A 12,599-nucleotide genomic window follows, 5' to 3' on the forward strand; every position below is an offset into this window, starting at 1 on the left:
GCCCCTTCCCCTGGAACTTGGCAGGCTTAGGCAGATTCTAGCCAAGTGGCTGTTGAGAATTTGCACACCTCTATGGTTGGGAGCCAAGCCTGGTGGCATGGGCTCACGAGTGGGATCCTCTGATCCATGTGTTGCACAGTTCTGTGGAGAAAGCACGGTTTCCCAGGCTGGATAGCACGCTCACTCACTGCCTCACTTGGCTGAGGGTGGGGGCTCCCCTGCCCTGTGTGGCTCTTAGGTGGGAGGCTTCCTTCCACTGCTCTTCCTTCCTCTCTCTGGGTAATGCCAGAAGCCTAGTCAGTGCTAATGACAAAATCTAGATACCTTAGTTTCCAATGCAGGATTCCATGCTGTTTGGGATCTTTTCGATGGGAGCCTGTGATCATTGCTGCTTCTAATTGGCCACCTTGGTCCTTCCCAGTTGTAAGCTCAAAATATCCACTCTTTCAAAGACATGTGAAGAGGATAAAAAAGGCAGTTTTTTTGGGGGAAATATTTATAAATTCTGTAATTAATAATGGCTTTATATGAGGAACACAAAAATAACTCTTGAAAAACTCAATAACAACAACAACAACAAAATACTCCAATAAAATAGATGAAAGATTTAAAAACTTCACCAATGAGGAAATATAAATGACAGGTAAGTGCAATATAAAATTCTTAACATTATTAGCCATTCTAGAAATGCCTTTTAAAATGAAAATGGGTTTTTTTTTTTTAAATCTGAGTATGCTGAGTAACTGGAACACTCATATATTACTGGTAGGAATGAGGAAGTGTGCATCTAATATGGAAAACATTTTGGTCATTTTTTTAAAAAATAAAGTGCAGCAAATACTCATCATTTCTAGAAACTACACTCCTAGGTTTTTACCCAAGTGAAATAAAAAGTATATTCATATATAAACCTATACGTCAATGTTTATAGTATCCTTTCCTTGTAATCAACCAAAACTGAATACAGGTAAAATGTTCTTCAACTGTATACGCAAATAAACATTTGTATATCTACATAATTGAATACAATTTGGCAAAAAAAAAAAAATAGTGATACAAACAATAAAATGCCTGAATTTCAAATGCACGTGGCAGTAGTCAGACTCCAAAGGCTGTTGTAATAGTTAACTTTAGGCGTCAACTTAACTGGGCTAAGTGATGCCCCGAGAGCTGGAAAAACATAATTTCTGAGTATGTCTGTGAGAGTGTTTCTGGAAGATGTTGGCATTTTAATCAATAGACTGAGTAAAGACAAACCACTTTTAACAATCTGTCAGGTGTCAGCCAATCTACTGAGAGCCCAAATATAGCAAAAAGGCAGAAGGAGGGCAAATTATCTCTCTTCTTGAACTGGAACATTCGTCTTCTGCTCTCAGATATTGACGCTCTTGGTTCTCAGGCCTGTGGTCTCCAGGACTTACACCAGTGGATCCCGCAGTTTTCAGGCCTTTAGAGGTATACAAAATTATATCACTGGCTTTCATGATTCTCCAGCTTGCACATGAAAAATGGTGGGACTTCTCAGTCTCCATAATTTCATGAACCAATTCCCATAATAAATCTCTCTCTCTCTGTTTCCGTCTTTCTCTCTCTATCTCTTCCTATCTCTACTGCTGCCTTTATCTCTCTGTCTCTCTATATATGTATAAATGGTATTACATTACTTTATTTCTTTATTATGTGATTATTAGATTTATAAATGTTGATTTATACCTATATTATCTTATGTGACTATGTAAATTTGAAGACACAGCTCTTTTTTGCATATAAAACCAAATTGCATACTATACTTTATGGGAAAATTACATAGAAACTATAAATGAAAGTATACATTTTCCCTTGGGAAAAGCTTTTAAAGAAATCTATATTATTCTGAGAGTGCAAACATCTCCTTTACACAGACTCAAAGAAATTCAATTGTTATAGTAAGTATGCCTTCTCCTTTGAAAATGTGCATTATAAAGACATTTTAAGAAGCAGGCATTCTACAAGTTTCCCTTTGTAATTTAGCCATTGGCAATGGTATATACATATAGACAATTATTAGTCTTGTGCTTTGAAATAGCTGTGACGATGGACTGGTTCTATAACATTTTTAAGACTCTACATGCTCTTTTTTAGGAAAATGGCTTTGCACCTTTCTTTCTCATTTATTGTAAAGTGGTAATCCTATAAAGGCAAGAAAGCCAAATACCAAAATTATGCATAATTCTCTTATATTAGAAATCATCTTTCCTACATTTGCTTCTGCTTCTGAAAAAAGTTAAAAATTATGATTTTACATTGTTGTCATTTAATGTAAACAATGGTGATGCACCAGTAGATTGAAGGCTGAATTTACCTACTACTTATATTGTACATAGCGTGTTAAAATGGTGCTGATACAACACAGAATAAGCACTGTAAAATGCCTTAATACTGTTCAAATACAGGTTTTATTTCTTTTATTTAAAAAAAAAAGTTGCCTAGGTTTTCTTCCAGGGTTTTATGGTTTTATATTTAAGACTTTAATTCGTCTTGAGTTAATTTTTGTATGAGGTGTAAAGAAGGAGTCCAGTTTCTGTTTTCTGCATATGGCTAGCCAGTTATCCCAGCACCATTTATTAAATAGGGAATCCTTTCCCTGTTGCTCATTTTTGTCAGGTTTGTCAAAGAGCAGATGGTTGTACATGTGTGGTGTTATATCTGAGGTATCTGTTCTGTTCCATTGGTCCATATATCTGTTTTGGTACTAGTACCATGCTGTTTTGGTTACTGTAGCCTTGTAGTATAGTTTGAAGTCAGGTAGCATGATGCCTCCAGCTTTGTTGTTTTTGCTTAGAATTGTCTTGGCTATACAGGCCCCTTTTTGGTTCCATGTGAAATTTAAAGTATTTTTTTTTCTATTCAGGATGTAGGCATGGGCAAAGACTTCATGACTAAAACACCAAAAGCAATTGCAACAAAAGTCAAAATTGACAAATGGGATCTAATTTAACTAAAGAGCTTCTGCACAGCAAAAGAAACTATCATCAGAGTGAACAAGAAACCTACAGAATGGGAGAAAATTTTTGTAATCCATCCATCTGACAAAGGGCTAATATCCAGAATCTACAAGAAACTTAAATTTACAAGAAAAAAAAAACCACATCAAAAAGTGGGAAAAGAATATGAACATATGAACAGACACTTCTCAAAAGAAGACATTTATGCGGCCAACAAACATATGAAAAAAAGCTCATCATCACTGGTCATTAAAGAAATGCAAAGCAAAACCAGTAAGATACCATCTCACACCAGTTAGTATGGCAATTATTAAAAAGTCAGGAAACCGCAGATGCCAGTGATGCTGTGGAGAAGTAGGAACGCTTTTACACTGTTGGTGGGAGTGTAAATTAGTTCAACCATTGTGGAAGACAGTGTGGCAATTCCTCAAGGATCTAGAACCAGAAATACCATTTGACCCAGCAATCCCATTATGGGGTATATACCCAAAGGATTATAAATCATTCTACTATAAAGACACATGTACATGTATGTTTATTGTGGCACTGTTCACAATAGCAATGACTTGGAACCAACCCAAATGCCCATCCATGATAGACTAAAGAAAATGCAGCACATATATATCGTGGAATACTATGCAGCCATAAAAAAGAATGAGTTCATGTTCTTTGCAGGGGAAATGAATGAAGCTGGAAGCCATCATTCTCAGCAAACTAATACGGGAACAGAAAACAAAACACTTCATGTTCTCACTCATAAGTGGGAGTTGAACAATGAGAACACATGGGTACAGGGAGGGTAACATCACACACTGGGGCCTGTCAGGGGTAGGAAGCAAGGGGAGGTAGAGCATTAGGACAAATACCTAATGCATGCAGTGCTTAAAACCTGGATGATGGGTTGATAGGTGCAGCAAATTACCATGGCACATGTATATCTATGTAAGAAACCTGCACATTCTGCACATGTATTCCAGAACTTAAAGTAAGACTTTTTTTTTTTTTTTTTTTGAGATGGAGTCTCGCTCTGTCACCCAGGCTGGAGTGCAATGGCGCAATCTCCGCTCACTGCAACCCCCGCCTCCCGGGTTCAAGCGATTTTCCTGCCCAGACTCCTGAGTAGCTGCAATTACAGGCACATGCCACTACACCAGGCTAATTTTTGTATTTTTAGTAGAGACGGGATTTCACCATGTTGGTCAGGCTGGTCTCGAACTCCTGACCTCATGATCCATTTACGTCGGCCTCCCAAAGTGCTGAGATTACAGGCGTGAGCCACCGTGCCAGGCCGGCTAAAGTAAAATTGTCTTTAAACAAGTTTTATTTTAGGTTTAGGGGTACATGTGCAGGATTTTTATATTGACAAACTCATGTTATAGGGGCTAGTGCAAATTTTGTCACCCAGGTACTAAGCATAGTGCCCAATAGTTATTTTTTATGATCCTCCTCCTTCCACCCTCCACCCTCAAGTAGGCCTAAGTATCTCTTGTTCCCCTTTTTGTTGCCATGTGTTCTCATTATTTAGCTTCCACTTATAAGCGAGAACATGCAGTATTTGGTTTTCTGTACCTGTATTAGTTTGCTAGAATAATAGCCTCCAGTTCCACCCATGTTCCCAGAAGGGATATAATATTCTTTTTTCTGGCTGCATAGTATTCCATGGTATATATGTACCATATTTTCTTTATCCAGTCTGTCATTGATGGGCATTTACGTTGATTCCATGTCTTTGCTATTGCAAATAGTGCTACAATGAACATATGCATGCATGTGTCTTTGTGGTAGAACAACTTCTATTCCTTTTATTTTACTATATTTATTTTCCTATATGTTACCCAGTAATGAACAACTTAAAAATAATAAGAGCCATCTATCATAAATCCACAGACAAAATCATACTAAACAGTCAAAAGCTGAATGTATTCCCCTTGAAAACTGGCACAAGATGAGGATGCCCTGTCCCACCACACCTGTTCATCATAGTATTGGAAGTCCTGGCCACAGAAATAAGGTAAGAGAAATAAATAAATGGCATCCAAATAGGAAGAGAGAAAGTCAAACTACCCCTGTTTGCCAAAGAAATGATTCTATATCTAGAAAACCCCATAGTCATGGCCACAAAGCTTCTTAACCTGATAACCAACTTTAGCAAATTTCAGCATACAAAATCAATGCACAAAAATCATTAGCATTCCTATTCACCAACAGCCAAGCTGAGAGCCAAATCAGGAATGCAATTGCATTTACAACTGCCACAAAAAAAATGATACAGCTAGCCAGTTAGGTGAAAGAGCTCTATGGTGAGAATTACAAAACAATGCAGAAAGAAATCAGAGATCACACAAATAAATGAAAAACTATTCCATGCTCATGAACAGGAAAAATCAGTATCACTAAAATGGTCATACTGCCTAAAACAATTTACAGATTCAATGCTATTCCTATCAAACTACCAATAATATTCTTTGAAGAACTAGATAAAACTATTATAAAATTCATATGGAAACAAAAAAGAGCCTGAGTAGCTGAGGCAATCCTAAGCAAAAAGAACAGAAATGAAAGCATCACGGTACCCAACTGCAAAATATACTACAGGGCGGGGCCGTGCGCAGTGGCTCACGCATGTAATTTCAGCACTTGGGGAGGGCGGATCACGAGGTCAGGAGTTCGAGACCAGCCTGACCAACATGGTGAAACCCCATCTCTACTAAAAATACAAAATTTAGCTGGGCATTGTGGCACGCGCCTGTATTCCCAGCTATTCAGGAGGCTGAGGCAGTAGAATCGCTTGAACCCGGGAGGCAGAGGTTGCAGCGAGCCGAGATCGCGCCATTGCACTCCAGCCTGGGCGACAGTGAGGAAACTCAAAAAAAAAAAAAAAAAAAAAAAAAAAAGCGGCCGGCTGACGGGGACTAGGGCCGGGAGTACCTGAGGGGCCCGCGGCGATGACGGCAGTGGAGGCCTAGTGGGCTCGGTGCGTGGGTCGGCGGCGGCTCGGGGTCCACCCGCGGGCTACGGTGCAAGCGGGGGGCCCGGCTCCCGTCCTCCCCCGCCCGGCTCCGCCACTATGATTGGGTGGAAGATGGCGCTGGCCAGATGGAAATCCTAATGACAGTCTCCATATTCGCCTCCATCTGTACCATGGGCGCCAATGCTTCGGCATTAGAGAAAGAGATTGGTCCAGAACAGTTTCCGGTCAACGAGCATTATTTTGGATTAGTCAATTTTGGGAATACCTGCTACTGCAATTCAGTTCTTCAAGCACTTTATTTTTGTCGTCCGTTTCGGGAAAAAGTTCTTGCACATAAGAGTCAACCTAGGAAAAAGGAGAGCCTTCTTACATGCTTAGCAGATCTCTTCCACAGCATAGCCACTCAGAAGAAAAAGGTTGGAGTAATACCTCCTAAGAAGTTCATCACAAGATTACAGAAAGAAAATGAGCTTTTCGACAACTACATGCAACAAGATGCCCGTGAATTCTTAAATTACCTGCTAAATACAATTGGTGATATTTTACAAGAAGAGAGAAAGCAGGAAAAACAAAATGTTCGCTAACCTAATGATAATATTGATAATGAAAATAATAGCAGCACACCAGACCCAACGTGGGTTCATGAGATTTTTCGGGGAACATTAACTAATGAAACCAGACGTCTTACTTGTGAAACTATAAGCAGCAAAGATGAAGATTTTTTTAGACCTTTCTGTTGACGTGGAACAAAATACATCAATTACTCACTGCTTAAGGGGTTTCAGCAACACAGAAACTCTATGCAGTGAATACAAGTATTACTGTGAAGAGTGTCGCAGCAAACAGGAAGCACACAAACGGATGAAAGTTTAAAAACTGCCCATGATTCTAGCTCTACACTTGAAGAGATTTAAATATATGGATCAACTTCATCGATATACAAAACTCTCTTACCGGGTGGTTTTTCCTTTAGAACTTCGTCTATCTAACACTTCAGGTGATGCCACCAATCCAGACAGAATGTACGACCTTGTTGCTGTTGTGGTTCACTGTGGAAGTGGTCCCAATCGAGGCCATTATATTGCGCTGGTTAAGAGTCATGATTTTGGGTTGTTGTTTGATGACGACATTGTAGAAAAAATAGATACACAAGCTATTGAAGAATTCTACGGGTTGACATCAGATACTCAAAGAACTCTGAGTCTGGTTACATCCTTTTCTATCAGTCTCGGGACTGAGGGGGAACCACGATGAAGAGATACTTTCTGCCTCATTTCTTTTCTGGTTATTTTGGAAAGAATCAAGCACTGTTTTTTCAAGAAAAGAGAAATGCAGGAAGCTCAGGGGGCAGTAGCAGGCTTTGCACACGATAAAGCAAAGACGGTGGATTGACAAGCCCTTCTGATCATGGTAGTTGATTTATTTGCTCAGGTATCATGCTGTCTGTACAGTTCCATACAACAAGGAGGTGAAATCCATACCAGCTCCTCTTGTAAAACAGCCTTCCAGTCATTGACAGGCATTTTCTCTTTGCTAATTGCACCAATAATGCTTTGAATTCCTTAGGGGTGCAGTAGAAAGGATCGGAATCTGTGCTGTATTGATAAGGAGATGATGTTGAACGCACTGCATAAATTTGCCTGGTTCAGTATGTATAGAAGCATATTCAGTGGTCTTTTCAAGAGTAAACCAGAAATACTTTTGGGCCCAACACTTGCAGTTGCCTTCCTGATGTAAAAACTAACATGCTAGATAATCCAGTGTCGGGAAGACAAAGATGCTTTGCTTCTCTGAAGAAGCTTATAATAATATACAGTATATGTATATGTAGGGAGCAATTGGTCAAAAGTGGCTTTTTGTTTCCACAAGGGGAAAGACTGGCTATGTAATTATAATTTTTTCCTTATTTATTTTACTTAAAACTGGTAGAGTCTAAGTATTGTATGAAGTGCCCATGATTCTGTCAGTAAATTTGAGCATATTTTTATCAGTTAATGTTATTTTAACTGGTCCTTTTGTTTGTTTCTATTTTTAAGGTGAATTTTAAATTATATCTGAAATCAGTAAGATACCTTGAGAAAAACTGCAATGAGAGGAGGTAAATATCCTTTTCAGGAGGAACTGATATCTCCGGCTAAATATTTGTCCTTTTATTATGGCTTCTAAATCAGTTATTTTCTTCAGCTTTAATTTCATAAAATTAAAAAACTATATAAAAAATTCCTGTAGTTGTTGGAATAATTAAAAATTCTGGTGCAGTGGTGGTATACCAATCTTTAGAATTCTTAAGAATTCTAATGTTTCAAGTTGAGGTCATGCTTGGGAAAATCATGTCATAGCGTTTATGTTATTTTCAGATATCATTTTTTACCTTGGAAAGAAGTAATAATGTTCATCATAACCCTAGCGGCCTGGATAGTGAGCTAAACAAACCCTTTGAAGATTACATTTTAATCAAGTAGACTAGGAATACAAAAAACAAGTCCTTCCTCCCCTTCCCCCCACCTTTACAAATCTTACTGGAAGGGTGTTCAGAAATTAAAATTTGTGTTTGCTAAGACTTCATTCTGTTGGGGGTTTTAAGAAGTAATATATGTAATGTAAAATGTATGTAAACCACTGCAGTTTTTTTGGACATTTTTCCATGTATCAGTAAGTTGTCTGACAGTAGCCAAATGTAACTTGCAGAAAGTTATTGAAAGTTATATTCAGAATAATAACAATCAGGCCTTGGATGTTCTTTATTAAACTCTTTTCAAGCAGTAAATTTAAAAAAAAAATCTGCCATTTTCTAAAGTTCTTTTGCTAAGACTGTTGACTATGGAAAACAAACAACAAAGCGGAATGTTTTTAGTCTGCTGCTATTATTAACATTTGTTATCTGTACCTTTTGGCTCAGGAAATTACTTCACCTATTTGTTCCATAAGCAGACTTTTAACAGGGTCATTTAGGTAACTGGGCTGCTTAAACAGATGTGCTGGGAGAAAATTATAATATTTAGTATTTGTACTAAATATCAAAAGTATTTTGGCAAGTTTCTTTTTAAAATAGTTTCTAAAGCCTTACCCTGGCTAGAGATGTTTTGTACAAATGATATACAGCCTGCCTGATCTACCAACATGCCAGAGAATCACAATCAACAATGTGGGGAAAGTCAGGGCAGTGGAAGTGGATGCACACTTTTTATTTTGAGGTCTTAAACCAAATTGTCTTGGAATTAAAGCTGTATTTCTGCAACTTTCAGTACAGAGAAAAAGAGGAAAGTGAAGCTGTGTCAGTTTTAATATTAGCTATATCACAACATGTTTAAGAAAGATAGATGAAGTCATTTGCATAAAGGTACAGCATTGAAATACTATGTTGTGTTTGTTTTTACATTTTTGCAAAAAAAAATACAGTAAAAGCCAAGTTAAATTTCATATTAAAGCAAGTTCTAGTATATGTATTGAGTTCCTGGTAGTCACATACTTTGTTCACATCTACACCATACTTCGTAGTATGATTTGTTAGGGGAGGGACTGTGGGGTGACAGTTTCACATTTACTTTTTCTTCTTAATGCAGCTGGATCTAAGTAAAATGTTTTGAAGTTTATCAGAAACTCAATATACTTTTAAAATATATAGGGTCAGGGTTGGGGGAAAAATACAGGTATAGTAAGAAAAGTGACCCATGAAGAAAGCATTGTGAGGTTGTATGTTGGTTGACTGTGATTAAAATGCGAGGCTGGTGTAAGTTGTAAACGGTGGCTGATTGCCATGTAACTATGTACGTGATTGTTGGGATGGCTGTCCCATATTTTGTATATTGGAATAAAAATTTCTATAAATTATTGTAACTAAAAGTAAATATTCTAAATTAAATCCCACTTCTTAAGTCTCATGGCTTCTGTCTTGGAAACTTTATCTTTAAAAGATTATTTAAGACAGGAACCAGGAGATTTGGGCACAGGGAAAGAAGGAAATTCTGTATTATGTGGGTCTTGTGGCCTCTAACCATCAGTATAGGGTTTTTTCTTTCCTTGATGGCAGTAGAAAGACCTCATTTTCATAACGTAACTACTCTTAATACTTTCTTAAAAGCACTTTTTATTAAAGATTCCATCATGAAGTATTTGGCTGGGAGCTGGGAGGCTAAAGCACTCATGTCCTGGCTCTTCAGTGAATTTAACTGTGTGACCTTTGGCAAGTCACTTAACCTCTCTGTACTTCAGTCTCCGTATCTTGTAAAATGAGAGTAATACTTACCTCACAGTGTTGTGGGGATTAGAGATAACGTCTGTAAAGCACTTAAGGTTCTTGAAGAAGGCTCTATATAAATACAAAATAATATCTACTAAAGTTGGTTTATTTGTGAAAATAAATATATATATATATACACAGGTATACATACATACACTACAGGGCTACAGTAACCAAAACAGTGTGGCACTGGTATAAAAACAGACACATAGACTAATGGAACAGAATGTAGAGCCCAGAAATAAGGCTGCCCACCTAAAATTATCTGATTTTTGACAAAGTGACAAAAACAAGCAATGGAGAAAAGACTCCCTCCTATTCAATAAATGGTGTTGGGATAACTGGCTAGCCACATGGAGAAGATTTAAACTGCACCCATTTTTTACTTCACATACAAAAATCAACTCAAGGCAGAATAAAGATTTAAATGTGAAAACCAACACTATAAAAACCCTGGAGGACAACCTAGAAAAATACCATCCTGGACCTAGAAACTGGCAAAGATTTCATGGCAAAGATCCCAAAAGCAATGATAGTAAAAGCAAAAATTTACAAATAGGATGTATTTAAATGTAAGAGCTTCACCATAGCCAAAGAAACTATCAACAGAGTACACAGACAACCTATGGAACAGGAGAAAATATTTGCAAACTATGCATTTGACAAAGGTCTAATATATAGTATCTATAAGGACCTTAAACAAGTTTACAAGCAAAACACCAAGAGCCACATTAAAAAGTAGGCAAAGGACATGAGCACACTTTTCAAAAGAAGACATACATGTGGCCAACAAGCATGTGAAAAAAAAATCAGTTATCACTGAGCATTAGAGAAATGCAAATCAAAGCCACAGTGAGATATCATCTCATACCTGTCAGAGTGGCTATTACTAGAAGTTGCAAAGTAGCAGATGTTGGCGAGGTTGTGCAAAAAAGGGAATCTTTATACACTGTTGGTGGGAGTGTAAGTTAGTTCAACCATCATGGAAAGCAGTGTGGCAATTTCTCAAAGAGCTAAATGAAGGTTTCAATAGGCATTTGTAGTAAGATATTTCATGTTCTGTTTAAGTCTTTCACAGTTCATATTCTTGGTAAGACCTCATTAGTAAAATCTCCAGAAATTCCACTACGTGTAGTCTCCCTAAACATAAGGCTGAGTCATTAAGACAGTAGCATAACCTAGAACTCTTAAGTCCCTGCTTTTCTGGAAGCCAATTTAGGTAGTTATATATTTCAATCAGAGAGTGAAACATGCATTAGCCTTAAGATTTTATTCAGAATTTTATAGGTAAGTGTCTCATTGTTTCAATTATAATCCATTGAGATGGCTGAATATCTCACTAATGGAACAATGTTTCCTCTCATAATTTATATTTGAATGTTTTAATACAAATGAAAATATTCTTATTTTTCTGTAGTACTTTGTTATCCTAAAATTTCAAAAATGTCAAAATCAAATATAAAGATGATTGAAAATCAGTTTGTAAGTCTGTTCTTATCATTTTTTGTAAGAATTTATTTTACCTAAGCTAGCTTTGCTTCACATTATATTTTGTGGAATTTTAATAAATGGTTTTGAATAACAATCAACACAGAAGTTTTTCTAATATTTTTATTTGGTCCATAAAACATTAAACAAATGACAGTTTCTCTTGTTTCAAATGAATGTGTCAGTGCTGAAAAAATTTTGATGTGCTACTCACATGAGCTCACTTATAGAATTTGAGAGAAAAATAACACAATTCAAATGTTATTTTATTTTGAAAACAACCCATTTATGAGGACATATTTACTGGCTATTTGTCCATATACACTTTTTTTTCAAAAGGAGGTGTGTGTTTGTTTATGTGTATGTGTATGTATGTGTGCATGCACACTCATGTACACATATACATTTATTAATATGGAAAACAGCTAAAACTTTAAAGAAAGGTTTCTGGTCTTTGTTTTTATTTCATTCATGACATTTCAAAGAAAACTCTACTAATTGGCTGCCATTGGGTCAGATTCCCACAGCTGGCTTAATTTTAAAATAGAGGATCTACCACAGCATATACAGCAATAATTTCATAATTTTTAATTGAATCAAGATTTTTAAATTTTATAATGGAGTATATGTATGTAAGGTATCTGAGAACATATTTACCCAGATAATTTATTTTTTCTTTATATTTATAATTGCAAATATAATTCTACAGTACAAATTATTAGGTAATTTAAAAAGCTCCTTACTGGAAGAAGATTATTATAAAGGGGAAAAAATCATACTTCAATTAGAAATTTAAAAGTTTTCCTTATAATTTCTAAATGTTAGTGCATCTTAATGTAGAAATGATTTAATTTTTAACTAAATAAAAATAATTTTCTCATAAAAGTACATATATATATCTTTACTTCAGAAGACT

General features: G+C 36.5%; 1 pseudogene; it reads left to right on the forward strand.

The window, feature by feature from the left end:
* The first annotated feature begins 6,065 nt into the window (after positions 1-6,065).
* On the forward strand, positions 6,066-7,425 carry LOC101140536 (ubiquitin carboxyl-terminal hydrolase 12-like; annotated as a pseudogene).
* Positions 7,426-12,599: the final 5,174 nt, after the last annotated feature.

The sequence above is a fragment of the Gorilla gorilla genome, chromosome X (assembly GCF_029281585.2).
Source record: "Gorilla gorilla gorilla isolate KB3781 chromosome X, NHGRI_mGorGor1-v2.1_pri, whole genome shotgun sequence".
NCBI lineage: Eukaryota > Metazoa > Chordata > Mammalia > Primates > Hominidae > Gorilla > Gorilla gorilla.